We start from the raw sequence: 17,071 nt of genomic DNA, 5'->3' as shown, positions 1-17,071 counted from the left end.
ATGGACATTACAATCTGACTTGACATGTTGATGCAACATTAATATATAATATATATTAATAATAACACTTTGAACAATACTTTGAGTGCAGGATTGTATAGAGTCATAGGAGTGACCTAAAAAGATGTAAAATAATAAGAAAATAAATGTGGAAATATGAGAAACATAAAACAATAAGAAGATATACAATAAAAAAGGTTTTATTTATTTAAATATATATATATACCTATATATATATACATATATATATATATATATATATATATATATATATATATATACGCACACACACACACACACAGAGAGTATTTTATGTGCAAAAAATAAATGTAGAAATACAGAAATAAATGATCAGATGATTGTAAAGATAAATGAAAACACTTGTGATTCTTATTTCATATCTTGTTATTTATCTTTATATTTACATATGTATCTATTCTTTTATTTTTTTCACTATATTTCAATATGTTTTTATTTCTCTAAATATTTCCACATTTTGTATTTACTTATTTCTTTGTTTATATATTTTCTCATTCTTTGATAGATTTATTCATTTTTTATGGCACTATGAATCCACATACCTTTGACTTATAATGGAGTATTTCCATACTACAGTATTACCTTTGACTTATAATGGAGTATTTCCATACTACAGTATTACCTTTGACTTATAATGGAGTATTTCCATACTACAGTATTACCTTTGACTTATAATGGAGTATTTCCATACTACAGTATTACCTTTGACTTATAATGGAGTATTTCCATACTACAGTATTACCTTTGACTTATAATGGAGTATTTCCATACTACAGTATTACCTTTGACTTATAATAGAGTATTTCCATACTACAGTATTACCTTTGACTTATAATGGAGTATTTCCGTACTACAGTATTACCTTTGACTTATAATGGAGTATTTCCATACTACAGTATTACCTTTGACTTATAATGGAGTATTTCCGTACTACAGTATTACCTTTGACTTATAATGGAGTATTTCCATACTACAGTATTACCATTGACTTATAATGGAGTATTTCCATACTACAGTATTACCTTTGACTTATAATGGAGTATTTCCATACTACAGTATTACCTTTGACTTATAATGGAGTATTTCCATACTACAGTAATACCTTTGACTTATAATGGAGTATTTCCATACTACAGTATTACCTTTGACTTATAATGGAGTATTTCTATAGTGCAGTGTTGCTACTCACCAGCATAGGGGCAGCATGTTGCTGTGCTCTCTCCTATATAATCATGAATATCTTTGTCTGTCACAGAGGTGAGCAACAGAGAAGAAGATCTTCAGGAGTTTTACATTGAATGTATCATAATAACTCTGTTTCACATTATGCTGAATTGTTTTACCTCAAGGTTTACACTGAAGATTCAGCCATAAAGAATACAATAACTCTCCATGTTGTGCTTCTAATAATATCTTTAAGAGCCCTTTTAGTTGGGCCACCTCTGAAAACCATTGTTCCTGGAGAAGCAGCGTAGGAAGCATGAGGTAAAGCTACGTTTTAAGGCAAACCACTTGCTGAATGTACCAATGTTCTGGCAGCGCTGCAGGAAATCAGAGGAGGAAAACTTTTCTTTTGCTCTGTAGGGGTTTGGATAAGCCAGTTCTCCATCTGTGATCATTAAGGTCCAGTTTTCCATTCCTGCTGCCTCTCAGCTCTGTCGCAGGGCACTTCCTCAGGTATTATGGGTCTCTACAGTGTCTCTAAAATGGAACTAATGGACTCAGAGCAAAGGATTCAGCCTAATAATGCAGACATTGTGTGAGGAGATTGAGTAACAACAAATGTTTCATAGAGAAGGTCAGTCAAGACGTGACTTTTTCGGAACAAAGAGACTTTCACCAGAATAGAAAACGTCCAAATATCAGATCTGCAGCGTTCCAAAACACGATGTCATACTGCCTCCAGGCCCAAGCAACTGAGAGGGCACAGGGCACGTCTGATCTGGAACATTCCTGACTTTCAAACATTTCTTTCCTTCAGCATTTGCCAGTATGTGTGGTAACACAGGTTATTCAGATTAGTGATACACACTTCTTCTTTCCTTCACCTGTAACACTTTAATATATTGGTGACCTGCCAACTGCATCTACCAAGCAGGCAGACTGGCGCAGCTAGGGGCCCGTCAGTCAGGATTAGGCGGTGTGGTGAAATTTGGTGTAAAGTATTAGAGGAATTGGGACTTGTCCTGTCCATCAGCCTTAAGAAGGTCAATGGTGCACGAAATGGCACGTGGACGTGTGTTCTGCGCCATTTCTTGTGACATCACCAAGCTCCATTTCCTCCTTTACAAGATAACATGCTGATGAATTTCATGTGTTCGTATAAAAGGTAAGATTTAAAAAATGTTCTTTTTAAAATATACAGTACATCATAGACTGTAGATAAGTGGGCGTGGCTGTCACCCATTGGTTTGTGGACTGATGTTATGAAGCCTTGAGTTTAGAGTTCTGGTTGTCCCTGGTTGGTTTTTTGCAACCAGTGAATGGAAGTGACCATGTTTGGACTGCAGAGGAGTGACGTAGAGACGCCGTTTACGGAACCGGAGGGTGCTGCCTGGTATACATGTGTATGGTAGCGGTTGTCATTCAACACCAAACTGTCAGTGTGGGCCGTGATGGAAATCGTTGGGATTGTGGCGGCGGAAACATCCGACACAGATGTCAGGGGCTGAATCATTAATCGCTTCTGTGCTTTTTCGATCAATTTCAAGTTTTTCCAGCAGTGGGTTGCAGATATCACAGCACCAGAGCGAAACATGTCATTTCATCTTCGTAGTCTGGTTAGCACATTTTGCGAGGGTCCTGGGACAGAGGGTGTCATATGTGGTACAGTGGTACAATGATTTGTTTGGTCACAAATAATGCCACCACCTACCACACCCACTGACACTGTAATCCTACACAACTACCAACGCTTCCACATGTGTGGGGGACAGCTTCCAGCCATGAAAACGATTAGAAATCAGTCCCTGTCTCATGTGACTTTACTTAGAGTGCACAGGAAGCAGAAGCAGAGCGTTTCCTATTGAGTCATTTCTTACTGAGCTGGTGGGTTGTCAGTACAGCTCAAAAGCAAGCTGTACACTCTACGTATTGCTGAGCCAGCTGGCAGGATCCATATTCGTCCATCAATGTAATAATAGTGAGAGTGACAGGACATGAATCCAACTACATTAGCCTCAGGAGACTTAATTCTCACTGCAGCAAGTAAAAACATGTCCTCATTTCATTTTGGTTCAGAGTTCAGAGAAGCCTGAGTGAATTCTCCGTCGCCTATTTTGCTTTCCTCTCGTTCTCCTTTATTTGCCTCTTGGCACATTCTGAACTGTGCCAACTGGCCAAGAACACGGCTCTCAAGGTTATTGGTTTGCTTGTTGACTCCACTTTGTCCACTGTTTTCCATGTGTTGTAAAAGCATATAAAATCCATCAGGACATGAGTTTCGTCACCAACAAAATGTAAAAAGACAACAAAACAGTAACAGGATCTGTGTAAACGTTTTTAACTCGATTATTTTTGTTGGATGAAAAAGGATCAACTATCTTAAGTCTGCTGGAAATCAGAGGCTAGTTGTTGAGCGCTCCTGAGACTGAGCGGGTTACATATTCCATGTGTCCACCATTACTCAGCATTGGCTCACGCCGGGCCCTATGGGGGCGAGCGCTTTGCAGCCAGCCAACACTAATGGGCTGACAGAGAGGCAGACGTCAGAGCACCAACAAACAGATGCTTTCCATGATGTTGTTGATATGGTAACCCTCTGCATCAATCTTTGGTTTATGCTCATCCAAGGTGAAGGTGACGCCTTCCATCTGCGCTGCCCAGGAGAACTACAATCTGCCAACTCATTAACTATCCACCCCTTTTAATCAGACTGTCAGTGCCAAACATGGGTGACAGTGGCATCACATCAATCAAGCTGAGATGGTTGGTGGAGGAAGTGGAAAACGCCCTCAGTAAAGTAGATTGGCTGGCTGGTCTGAGTGATTGAATAGCGTTCCCCTCTGTCTTACAGTGTCACATCATGATGTAGAGCACACCAACATCAAAGAACCAAAGGCTGACTGCTGCGTCGCCTCGTGTCGCCTGTGTCTTGGCCAAAAAGTTGCACAAGAACACAACGCAAAGACTACAGACAGCGGCCAACTACTGAGACAGGGGGAGGGGGGGTCTCAGATGGGGTCCAAGACTCCTTGGACACTTCAGACCCCCTGAAAGCCAATTATTCATCACTTGCAATCGTCACTAAAATGTATTTTAGAAGCCCAGCAAGTTCTCATTGTTCAAACTGCAACACATTTATTCACAAATAAAATGACACAGCCAGACAGAGCCTCGACATGTTGCATTCTTACTGATAATGTATGATAAAAGGTTATTGCTATAACCTCCCAGTTTCAATGTGCATCCCAGCTGCAGAGAGCGGCGACAGCCAATTAAATAGCCAAAGTGTCTGTGCCCTGTGTGCCGTTTGCTCTCTGAGCCTGGATCACTTAATTAGCACCCAAAGAGTAACAGTGCAGGGTGCGATATTCACCAAACTCCGTACCTCGTGATGGCAACACCAGCCCCCTATGTTGCCTCAACAAGCCGTCCATTTATCAAAACCTCCAGGTCCATTTCTGCATACAGGCCTCAGTGAGGAAGAGAGAGGTTGATCCAGGGGTAACTGAGCCCCTGACCGGGAGCCATATGAGCCAAATATGATTCGACAAGGCCCAGAGCTCCAGGGTCAGGCCGCAGCAAGGAACATGTGTCCATCGGAGGGAAGGCCTTGTTGCTCCCTCAGCCGGTCCAAATTCCCCAGTTTGTGCAACAAATCCTAATGAGGCTGCTCTCTGTTGGGGGGAACCGGGGCCCTGTCTGCCGGGATTTGTCTGAAGAGCTAAACGACCGAGGAAAGACTCAGTGAAGCAACCCACTCGCTTACACCCTGGCTCTCTCGTCTGGCACACACAAACATAGACCAGTGCGGTGAGGGAAGACAAGCGGCGCTCTGCAGGCCGAGGCACGGCAAAGGGATTAACAACGTGTCCACTCAGAAAATCAAGGCATCATTTATTAACCAGAGAATACAGGCTGATATGTGAGTGGTAGCCCATGAAAAAACATGCATGTGGTTAAGCTACCGGCAGTAGGTCAGGAAACCATAAGTCCACAAAAAAAAGTTGGGGAGTCCACAACGTAAGCCTGCGGTTTTAGATTAATGTGCAGTTGAAATAACTGGAATTCTACTGCTGCAACAACAAGCAGCATTGTGATGTAGAAAAAAAGTGCAAGGATCATTAAAAAAAAATAATAACCAGACAGGGTTGTTGAATAATATCATTTCTGACAAGAAATTGGACGGAAACGTCAAAACCAAATATAGAAGTTTCCATCTGTGGTTGCTATTCCTGCAAACTCAATACCAATAGAACGTCTGTGTTCAAAGGCATTCCCATGTTTCTGATGCGTCTTTGGGGTCAGTCCACCTGAACCACATTAATTCAGTTTCCCTTTCCGTGCCTCTTCCTTTTCCTCAGGAAAAACTGAAGGTACTGCTCTGTAGCAAAGCTCAGTTTAAAAGACAGATAGACATATATCACAGTGATACACTCTGACAACTGACCACAGTCCACTTCTTTTTTCCAAATGGGGGGGTTAGAATAAAATAGTGACACCAATACGCAACACCTGTTCCTTGTTCGGCATCCGTCAGTATATCAAATACACAAACGGTGACAGCTGTGGTGCAGGCAGTGATATGGTAAGGCTCTCTGCCCGCCTGCAAAACACAGAGACAGGAGGGGGGGGGGGGGGGGGTTGTTTCTCAGAGCACTTCTTCCCACACAGGGCCCTCTCCAGGTCAAATGGCTGAAGGCACAAGTGTAGTGGCCAGAGCCTGTAATGTTCCACATATGCTTTTTGAGGAGCGCCAGGCGCCATCAGCGTCTTTAATCTAAAGCCCGGGAACCAGAAGGAAAAGGGCCGATAACGCTGCCTGCTTTCAATTACGAGGTCCGTAAAAGACACTGAGATAGGAGTTGATGTGATGGATGGCATGACGTGATAGGACCAGTGACGGGCCGTGCATTTTATACCTTCTGTGCTGTCCTACTACACTTGAGCCATCTCCTAATAAGCTCATTATGACGCCACAGCTCTGGTTATTATTTGTTTCTTGGGGTGTAATAATACACGTATTCGTATTAAACCATTCGGTACGAGACTTATGAACTGAACAATACATTTGAATAATACTAGTGCATTTGGAAAATGCAGAATTGTGGGAAATATGTTTTCGGTGGACTGCGCTCACGTAACAGACAACGGGCTTTGTGATCTCTGAACCCGGAACAACAACAAAAAACAGCTGAGGCTGCGGCACCGCACGTGTCTTCAGGGAGGCTAAACTAGCTTAGCGGGGAAACAACCGCCCGAACGGACAATAACCCCGCGCATGACGGGATGCTTCATCATTAACGGACAATGCATATCGTCCAAATCAATGTAATTAAAAAGGATGTATGGCAGCTGGAGCATGCATGCTGGATTTCCTCTGAATGACACTTTATGCATGTGCGAGTGTGTAATGGAGGAAGTAGGTAGATATATCCAGCATCCGCCGTCAAAACAACTTTAGAAAGTCATCTGGTGAGTCAGAGAAAAAACAGTTTGCAGTTTACAGACAATGTGAAGTCATATTTTTTCTCTTAGTCATTCTTTTATTTGTCCTCTCCACCTCCATGGTTACGTTGATGAAACTCAACATGCAAGGGCACTCTACTCTTTTCCACTTGCTTTCGTATTTACTGCTTTTGGCATCTCCACGCTGCTTGTTCGTCCTTCATTTAACAACTGGAGGATTTAATTCAAAACAGGACGAGCTACGCTGAATTGGAATTGCAATACCATAACATTTTGAGTTATGACATCTAATTTCTCATGAAAGTAAACTTCAGTTTAGTGGTCATTGAACTTGATGTATTGTATCATAACTTAACATGTACAGGTTGCATGTTTCTGTAAAGGGAAGTGTTTTTCTTTTAAGTTAGGTGAGCTTCTAAGACTACAGTCACATGTCAGGGGCTGGTTCACAAGCTACAAGAAGAATAAGCCCCGTGGCAAACAAACGGCCATGATACAAACAAGTTTGGTTCAGCAAGATAATGTTCACAAATGAACACTTTTGTGATTTTGTGAGTGTGGCCAAAGAGGTTATTGCAGGTTTAAATATGGACTTAAACACCCACGAGCCTGTCTCCAAAGGACTTTCTCACAGATTACTGAGACTGTCCTCCCACAAAAAGACAAAAACGTTGAGATTTGATTCCCGGGTTGGGTTTCACCCCCACTGAAAGCTAAATATGTATCACACACTGATCTAAATCCATGTCCCTGACAGACCAGACAGGGAAAGGCTTTGTCTCCTCAGAGCGTGGACAACATCTCTCTCCCTCTCTCAGAAATCTTCTGTGGATCTGGCCGGCCGCCTGTCACCACCAGAAGACACAAATCCATACTGTGTGGCAGGATGAGGTCTCTACAAGAGACAGACGGAGATTAGACACGCTGGGGCCACGGGGTCCACGAGAGCCGACGGCGTCTCCATCCCTCGGCTCAACATCAAAGAGCGCAGTGCAACAGTTTGAATTATGGACGGCAAGTGTGCAGTCCTGTCTCCGGTGGCAGGCAACTGACTCCCGGTCAGATTAACCCCAGTGCCGCCCCCGAAGAGGCGAAAAAAGGAAAAGAAAAGCAGGGGACACGGCTCGTAGCGAGGCAGGATGAGTTACAATACCAACAACTGCACAGCAGCAGCAGCAGCCGCCGAGGTGACCGGAGTCAGCGGGGGATTTGGGTTCTCCAGTTTGAGGCCATGTAAAGTGATGGTTACGGTAAATTAAACAGGTTAATTAAGCTTTTCAGAAAGGTCCACCAACAAAATCCTCTTTTTCCAGCTCTGGCAAAAAAAGAAAAGTTCAGACTGTTGGTGGATTACCTCACTGAACTTCATTGCTGTTGCTCGGGGAATATCTCCCTCCACTGAATGTCAGGGGTTACAATCGGGGAAGAGGTTACCGCACATTACCAGACCAGGCTGTTACAGAGATGAATGCTGGTGTCACAGCAAAAGAAAACACTGATGACAGATGCAGGAAATCTAAGAATCCAAAGGCAAAAGCACAGCTCCTTTTAGAGGGCCGAACCTACTTTTTGCTGAAATGGCACGAAGACAGCACAGAGACTGATTTAGAAAGAGAGAGGGCGGCTTACAGACGGACCACGCTGTGGAAGACGTTTGCCCTGATGGAGATGGGCCAAAAACCGAGATGGCAAGCAGCTGTTAAAAGCCAGCTGTCCGGGGCCAGTTGTTCACAAGGGCCGAGAGGCCAGGATGGAGGGATTCAGAGGCATGTCAGAAAGGGGTGTGTTGGGTTGGGTGGAGGGGTGTAGTGGGGGGAATATAGATACAACAAGTAGACAGGGACAGTGAGGGGGAGGGAAAATAGTTCAAAGTAAATGAATGCGTGGTGTTTATCTGTAGAAATCAGAAGCCCAGACTCAGCTCTGTTGCTCTTTGAACAGAGAACTGCTCCGAGAAGCGGCATAACTTATTTATGGCAACAAAAAGCAACAGATAATACCTGAGCATTGTTCTGGAAACAACATGGGGAGAATCATCCCACTGATGGCTGAAAAAGACTTGTGTTCAACGGGAGCTTTCTGCCACTAAACATCACCCGTTAGTTCTGACTTCATGCGCCACATAGCGGCGCTTCATCAGTCCTCAGTGTTTAACGTGGAGACAGGGTGCTGTGTAACAGCCACAGTGGCTCTCCATACCTCACAGTGGATGTTATTATGTCTGTTCTAGCTACACTTCTCCTGTACTGCAGTCACAGTGTGGAGATCGGGCTGGGCAATAACAGGATAACCTAAACTCTTTCAATGCAATCGTGTCGTGATGAAATCATACAGCGAGATTCACCATCATGTCCTCTAAATTGATAATAAAAAGCACGTAGTAATTATTTCTCACTAAAAGTTCTTCATTAAATGAGAACACAAGACTGGTTGTTTCATATCGATTATGTGGGCTTCCTGATATCATTTAAGAATCTAAATAACTACAGAAAACTGCATTCACATGACATTTTGCCTCTACCCTCTAGAGCAGGGATTCCCAAAGTGGGGTGCGCGCACCCCTGGGGGTGCGCGAGCTGCCTCTAGGGGGTGCGCGAGAGGAAAAGTGTAATGGCGGTCTGATGGTGTAATAATATTAAATATTTAAAAAAAATGTAATTTTAATTTAAAAACTGTCAGGTGGGACATCTGAAGCTATCAGTCTTAAAAGAGGAGAGGGACAGAGAGAGAGAGAGGAATCGGAGGCGAGGGGAACGGAGAGGTGCAGCACAGACAAATGGGGAGCACATCGGCCCATCGCGGAGTCAAGGTGAGAAAAGAGGAAACGAGAGAGAGCATCAGACTGGGAAAAAAAAGAGGAAATATGATGAAAAGTATCTGTGTCTGGGCTTCACTTGGATTGGCAACGCAGATTGCCCAAAGCCACAGTGCGTGGTGTGCAGTGAGGTTCTGGCTAACAGTCTGAAGCTCTTATTTACGTCGCCACCTGAACACCAAGCATGCCAGTGCAAGTCAAAAGCCCCTTACATTGTTTATATCGAAATTGGAGGAGTTACAAAACAGCCAAAAACAACCGGAGTCTCATTCATGTGTTGGTCTATGAATGACGCACTACGGGCTTCATATCTGGTTACAGAATAGCGAGAAAGGGGCTACCGCACACAATCACTGAAGACGTGAGCTTGCCAGCTGCCAGAGAGATGGTGGAATGTATGATTGGGGAGAAAGAAGCAAAAAAGTTGTGCATGATCCCGGTGTCCAACAACACTGTGTCGCGCCGCATCGATGCTTTGTCCGAAGACATCCTGGCTACATTAGTCGCTCATTAATTGTAAATTAAATGTGATAATCTGCCTCTGAGTCTGTGCGTGTGTGCTCGCATCCGTATTGCTCTTTAAAAGTGACGTCTTGTGTCACTGAAAGTTATTGAAACTTTGTTGCAGTGTTTCAGGGCGTTTTCACACCTTCAGTTCGTTTGCTTTGTTCCGATTCAGGGATTAATATGATACAATGTTGCAGTTGCTCCTTTGTTCGGTTTGTGTTCACACTGCAACATTTAACAGCGGACTAAATCTTGTAAACAAATGCCACGCGCGAGCAAACTGTTCTCTCATTGGTCCGATTCTTATGCGGCTATGAAGGCTTAAAAGGCTCTGTTGCTTCTTTTTTTTTTTATATTAAGGGGGGGGGGTGCGCGAACCCAGTCGGGATGTAGAAGGGGGTGCGCGGCCTAAAAAGTTTGGGAACCGCTGCTCTAGAGAGACTGTGTTGATGAAGGCAATGATGAGTCCACACCCTAAAAATGAAATCCCACCCAGATGTCCTCCTGCTCAGTGGACCACTGGGCTGATGATGGGTTAGTGAGTGCAAGACTTCCCCCTAGTGGCCTTTTTCTGAATCGCACATGGAAAGAGAGAGCGAGTGAGGGGCTTCAGGGAGGAGGGCGCATGGGATGATGGGAAATATATATATATATATATATATATATATATATATATATATATATATATATATATATATATATATATATTCAGCAGCACAATTGAACTATTTTAAAGTACACACTGACAAATGCATACATCATTTTGCTGATGTTTGCTACTCTAACACTGAATCAGTGACGTGTAATCGCGCGCGTGTGTGCGTGTGTGTGTGTGTGTGTGTGTGTGTGTGTGTGTGTGTGTGTGTGTTTCAGATCGTGGTGTGGGTTGGACAGATGTTGAGTGAACAAGTACTCACTGTGAGCTGATTGGCTGAGCGCTGTGCTCCTGACAGCGCTGCGCTGACCTGGCCGCCTCCAACAAACTCTGAGAAGAGAAAAAGCAGCGATCACTCAACCGCAGAGCAAAGTTTCCCTAAAACTAGAGCACATCAACAGAAACAGACTTTTATCAGAGGTGGGGTTTTTCCCCCTTGTAAGAAATTTGAGCATAGAACTGTGTTTAGTAGCTATAATAAAAGTGTTCAATGATTCATATTTAAGAATTCATAATTAGTCATAATCATAAGGGTTTTGGAAATGCATAATTAAGATAAGCATAAAGTGTTTTAGGATTCGTAGCTAGATGGAGAATTTGAGACATGAAGCTTTTGCCAAAAGTTGCAAAGTCTTATCTATTATATGGAATGTTTATCATAGAGGGATTAAACCATAACTGACAGTCATTGAATGTGTTAGTAAACTCAGGGACAGAAAGGCAGACAGGCGAATACACTCCTGGAAGTTAGCCAATAGGAATTGGGATAAACGGAAGAGGAGGAGTTTCGAACGGATGTGGGTGGTTTAATTTCAAGTCTTTTTCTCTCTCACGTGATGGCTCTCAGAGGACGGACGGGTTTTATACCTGAGGAGCTGAGTTGAGTTTTTTGCAGACGGGGTTTTATTGATTTAATATTTCATGAAATAGTGTACTTCACTGTAAATACTGTACTTGCATCAGTGGGATTCAATTCCTTTTAATTGTAAACCAGTTTTGGTAGATTTCTTATTGCAGCGTGTCGACTGCACAAAGCAGCCGGACACGTGCTCTGGCCTCCTCGCTGTGGAACAGACTCAAACTTCCACACCCTCAATCTAGAAAACACAAAACATTTCACCATAGGCCCTTATGAAATGGCACACTTTACACAGTACATCAAGTCGCTTGCGCTGATTACATGTGTCTGGTTTAAGAGTCCCTTTAAAAAGACAAAGGACTCAACATCCTCTTATTCCAGATTGGTAAATGTGACGAGTTCTCTACATTCTTTCCTCCTCTATGACAGTAAACTGAATATCTTAAAGTTGTGGACAACAAAGTCATCGACCCAACAACTAACCGATTAATCGAGAAAGTGATCGACAGATTAGTCAACAATGACACTAATCCTGAGTGAGCCCCGTTGTCTGGGCGTCACACGAGCGTCTTTATTAAGGAACGCGAGACACAAAGACTCAATGTTCTGCAACGTGACCCCTCCAGCAGCCTTGGAGAACCTTAATGTTGTTCTCCAGATGGAAACTTAGAAACCGATACCGATATATATCAAATTCAATCTAATATGTTTATACTATGTACATTATATACTTTTCACGAAGTTGCTGGTGTGATTCATTACTTTAATAATGAGTAATTTAATACATTTATAACTGTGTATCTATTCGTTACATTTTGTTTTACAAAGTTAGAAAAGTAATGTTGAAGCCTGATGTCCCTCACATGAACACATATGACAATAAGACTTAAGATTCATGTAGACTTCATGTATTGGACAAAAGGAGCGCAGGATGTGAAGGCAGCTATGTTCTGTGTTCAGAGACGGAGAGGACAAAAGGAAAGCGGAATTATAGATTATGAGTTTCATTTAGCTACAGGTGTAAAATACAAAGGCCCATCAGACACTGACCGGACGTCCCATCGAACACAAGCAGGTGTTCAAGTAAATGAGAGGAGCCAAAAAAGCATCAACAGCAGCGAGCTGGACCACTCTCTGTTTCCAGTGCCGATATGGAGCTCTGCAGCAACACCAGCGAACCCACAGAGAGCACAGGACTGGTTCAACCGTGGCTCCGACATGTCCGACTGGAGGATACTGTTGCCCTGCTGTATTTGTACAACATGCTGTTTCAGAACATGTTTCAGCGAACTCATTTCACGTTAAATGTTTAAATGCACTTTGCCTTAACGTTAAATGTGCTTTTTATTCGCAACAGCTAAAACAGGCCACGCGCTCTCGTTGTCACTGAATTGTAAGTGTTGCTTCTGAGTTGTGAACGTTAGCTCGAGGCTGTGACCTGTTCTCGTGTCACTCCAGGTGACGTTATCATTACAGCTTCGGCCTTTAACGTGATGTCAAATCACAGTAGACCCGATCACCGAGCTAGCGTCAACCTTTAATAACCGTTACCAAAGCTCCGCTTGGTGAACTAAAAACAACATTCAGGCGCCGATTCATCTTCACAGAGGGCTTCAAACTCTGGACACTAAGCTTCGTTTTAACGACCCCTAACAATACAGCGCGGCCGTTTGCTCTCACCCGCAGACTGTATGCGCTCATACCGAGCTAGCTAGCTTAAGTTCGCGTTAGCCGACTGACGCCACTAGCCACTGCCAGCTAACCTCGCTGACCAAAAACAGCTGGCTAAACAACAGCGGTTTCTCTGTGGGTTCGTTTAACAGCCAAGCCGCATACTTACACGGGCACCCACCGGGCACGAGAGCAGAACACGCGCCGAGCGGAACCAGGCGATAAGAAAAAGTTGTCTGGTCCCCCACTTGAGTTTATTCTTTTGCCGGATGCTGATGAATCCACTATCCAAGCATCAAACCATGTTGGGTGGGCAGCTGCGCACTGAGTTCTTCTTTGCACACGAAAGCCATTTGGAGGGTTTCTGGGGAAATGTAGGGAACTTCGAAGGGCACTAGGAGGAAACTATGTGCCCTAGCTTCTTACGTCCTAAAAGTCTATGTAGTGTATTTTATATTCTTCTAGTAGTTTTTCCCGAATTGTATTGTCAGTCTATCCTTCTCATATTGTTGTTCTTTCAGGGGTCTGTATGAATCAGTACAAATAAGAACAAAGGGATACATTCATGGTTATGTGAAAATACAGCGCACATCGGTCATAATAAATTAATTAGACACTCAAAATGTTTGCAAGTTTATGTTGTAGGGTATTTTCCAATTGTTTTTTATTAAATAAATTTATGAATATATATATTTTTTTAAATGGAATAGATGGAAGCCAAGAACTTAAAAAGTATACAACTGGCAAAGGTACGACTCTCAGAAATGACAAGCCATTGAGATGGTTGTTGTTTTCCTCCGCTGTTAATGGTGCATTACATGACAGTGCATCAGGCTAAACTCATGCTTTGGCTTAAAACCAGTGGCGGCTGGTCAATAGAGGGCCATGGGGCATGGCCCCACCATGAGCCACAAAAAACAAAACAAAAAAAATAATAATAATAATTATAACAATCATAAATAACACAAATTGTCAATATTTGTGTTTTTGAACTGTGGAATGTACCCAGTAATGTGTGTAAAGTATGATATCTGCGCAAAATATATGCTTTTCCTGCTCGTGCTCTCTGTCTGTGTGTAGACACTCTGAGAACGCGCAGCTTGGGGGGCCTAATCGTTTTGGCCCAAAAGAGACGGGGCTATGAAGCAGTTTAGCCAATTGCTGATTCAAGATATAAATGAGTGACATACAATTTAGCCAATCAGCGCCCTCAAATAGATTCAGCTTGGGGCCAGAACGATCAGGCCCCCCTCGCTGCGCGTTCTCATCAGGAGAAGTCTCTACAGGCGCCCGCACCAGCGCGAGCACTCCTCCTCAAAGACCCGTTTGAGAGGAGAACTTTGGCGGAGATTCTGCAGCCAAAGAGCTGATATCAGATCAGCCTGACCTCACAATCAGACAGCAGACTCGCGGGAAAGGGAAGCAGTACATGCAAAGCTTCTGTACTAGCTGTACACCAGACAGGTTTGGCTAGCTGGATGACGTCATGCTAATCATTTATTTAGCTTTTTAAAACAACGGGGACGGATCCAGCACGGACAGTTAGGGAGTGAGGGATGAGGAGGTAAGGAAACATGAGAACACCAGGGTAGGGAGTGAGGGATGAGGAGGTAAGGAAACATGAGAACACCAGGGTAGGGAGTGAGGGATGAGGAGGTAAGGAAACATGAGAACACCAGGACACACATGAGAACTCTGTCAAGCTACATATTAGACAAAGTGAACATCTTTTATTCTACATAGCTGTCCTCAGTCTCATCTGCTTAACTTGGTCATGGAGGCATCAACATGTAATAGAGATGTTAAATTAACAGTGAAAACTCATCATAGCTTAATTTAACATCAGTATTCATAATTACACTTCATGTTTACTTCTCCTGATCTTTACCTCCTATAACAAGGTCCATAGGGGCATCTCAATAAATGAACATGTTATGTTATATTATATAAGTGTTATTTACTGATTGTTTTCGTGTTGGAATACATGTTAAATATTTAACTGCCAAGTAATAATACTAATGCATTAAATCATACTGGGATGTTTGCTGAAATTGATAGGATGGCCCTACCTAGAACATTTTCCACCAGCCGCCACTGCTTAAAACATTATTAGATTTGCTCCAACAACTGATGCCTTGTTCAGATTGTGTTCCACAGCCGAATGATTACATTATCATTGAGATCATCGTCCTGGATTGTAATAGTTTTACTGAACAAATAAAAGAGAAGATGTTTGTTTGAAAGTATGTAATAAAGGGAATTCTAATGCCCAAAGAAAAAAGATAAGAGTGATACAATAAGAACATGACCACCTTCATAGCATTCGTGCAGCAGCCTACATGTGATACAAAGTCCAGCTAAACTGATGTTTGATGTGTATTTGTAATACTCAACCTGGACACATATATGTTTTTAAATCGTGACTCTTTTAAAACCTAGTTTTATTTTCTAGCATCAGTGCTATGGAGCAATACCTTGACATTTATAAATGTGTTGTTGTTTTCCCTTCAGACAAAAATAAATGACTTTATATACCCACTAGCAGGACTCTTAACTCAGATAACTGGAAATTATGAATTGTTCAGTTAGAATTTGATGTTAACTGAGATATTATGCTCCAACAAGAAAACATAGCAATGATATATTATTATCGTATTACAGTGGTGGTTCTCTGAATAAAGAGTAAAAAGCACAAAGTGATCATTTTGAAAAGAAAACCTCAGTACTTACCTAGTTGTATGATATAAATTAAGTTGTGAGTTTCACAAATGTGACAGAAGGGTACTAATTCAACTTTTAATGCGTATGTGTAAAAGTTTTGTTTATTTGACCCGATGTCTGCCACATATCTACACTGGTTAACCCATTCATGCACGCAACTGACATTTTTGATTTCTGGACTGTCGAAGAGAGCAATTCTGAACAATTTTTTGATTAAAAGTTAGTTTTTCTTATCATACTATATCTAGTCTTTGGACACATACAGGAATACTGTTTGTTTGCCATACACTCCATTCATTTTAGGGAAAAAAAACGGATATGCCAAAAGACTACATGTAGTATGATAAGAAAATGTCCGTATGTCAGAAACTAGAAGAAACGCAATCAAGTTGTATCTATGAACTCATTACAAGTTCAATATCAAATATATGCACACCAAGGTCATGTAAAAGAATAGTTTGATATTTGATCAACACAATGTTAGCATTTTCTCAAATTTTTCAAAAAACCTGGCTTTGACTATTAAAAAAAAGGTGATCTAAAAATGTCCGCACCAGATCTGCAGACTTAGACCAATCAGAACACATGTTATGGCATGTTTTCCTTCTCATACTGAAGACAGTGTTTGTGCACTGATTCAGCTGTTAAAAATAAAAGGTATCGGTTCAGTCCCTCAGAGACAACCTTCCCCAAACAACACACAATGTTCTGTTCTGCCAGATTTCTTTTTGGACAATAGTTGTCACATGGGGGCAGTGTGACTATCTCTCTGTGAACAGCACAGATTCTGCAGCACTCGTTTACAAAATGCGTGTTGCTCCGTGGAAGCTATACAGTGTGTCTCATATAGCCGTCTGTAAATACCAGCACCTTATATGATGAGACCATTATGCATTATTCATGACTGTTAGGACATCTGCTGCAGCAGCACTATTCATCACAGTCTCTTGTGCAGTACAAATGTTTCACACCTCCACTGAGGTGGCTGAGGTCGAACCGGCTCGTTCAAAAGCACGTCGAGTGTTCAAGGAGCGCTTACCGTTAGACGGTGCTTTAGACGAGTCCCACGCTTTCACCTGACACTGAGCGTGTCCTCCTCCCTCTTGCCTCTGACCATCACTATCAAAGCAAGCATTGATTTCAGCCCTTTCTTTGGTTACGGTGAACAGGGTCA

The 17,071-nt window shown here is 42.5% G+C and overlaps 1 protein-coding gene across 3 annotated transcripts in view; it reads right to left on the bottom strand.

Annotated features, from left to right (window-relative positions):
• disp1 (dispatched homolog 1) overlaps window positions 1–13,469 on the bottom strand; it is an 81,857-nt gene extending 68,388 nt beyond the window's left edge. For all 3 annotated transcript variants that reach the window (XM_079290323.1, XM_079290326.1, XM_079290325.1), the window contains exons 1-2: window positions 13,346–13,469; window positions 10,909–10,976 (exon numbers count right to left, since the gene is read on the bottom strand). The gene's annotated coding sequence lies outside the window, so the exon portion shown is untranslated. The remainder of the gene's footprint in view (window positions 1–10,908; window positions 10,977–13,345) is intronic.
• Between the last annotated feature and the right edge of the window lie 3,602 nt (window positions 13,470–17,071).

Source organism: Melanostigma gelatinosum, assembly GCF_949748355.1.
Source record: "Melanostigma gelatinosum genome assembly, chromosome: 19".
Lineage (NCBI taxonomy): Eukaryota > Metazoa > Chordata > Actinopteri > Perciformes > Zoarcidae > Melanostigma > Melanostigma gelatinosum.
Note: the sequence above shows the minus strand (reverse complement) of the source record. Positions and strands in the feature narration are given on the sequence as shown.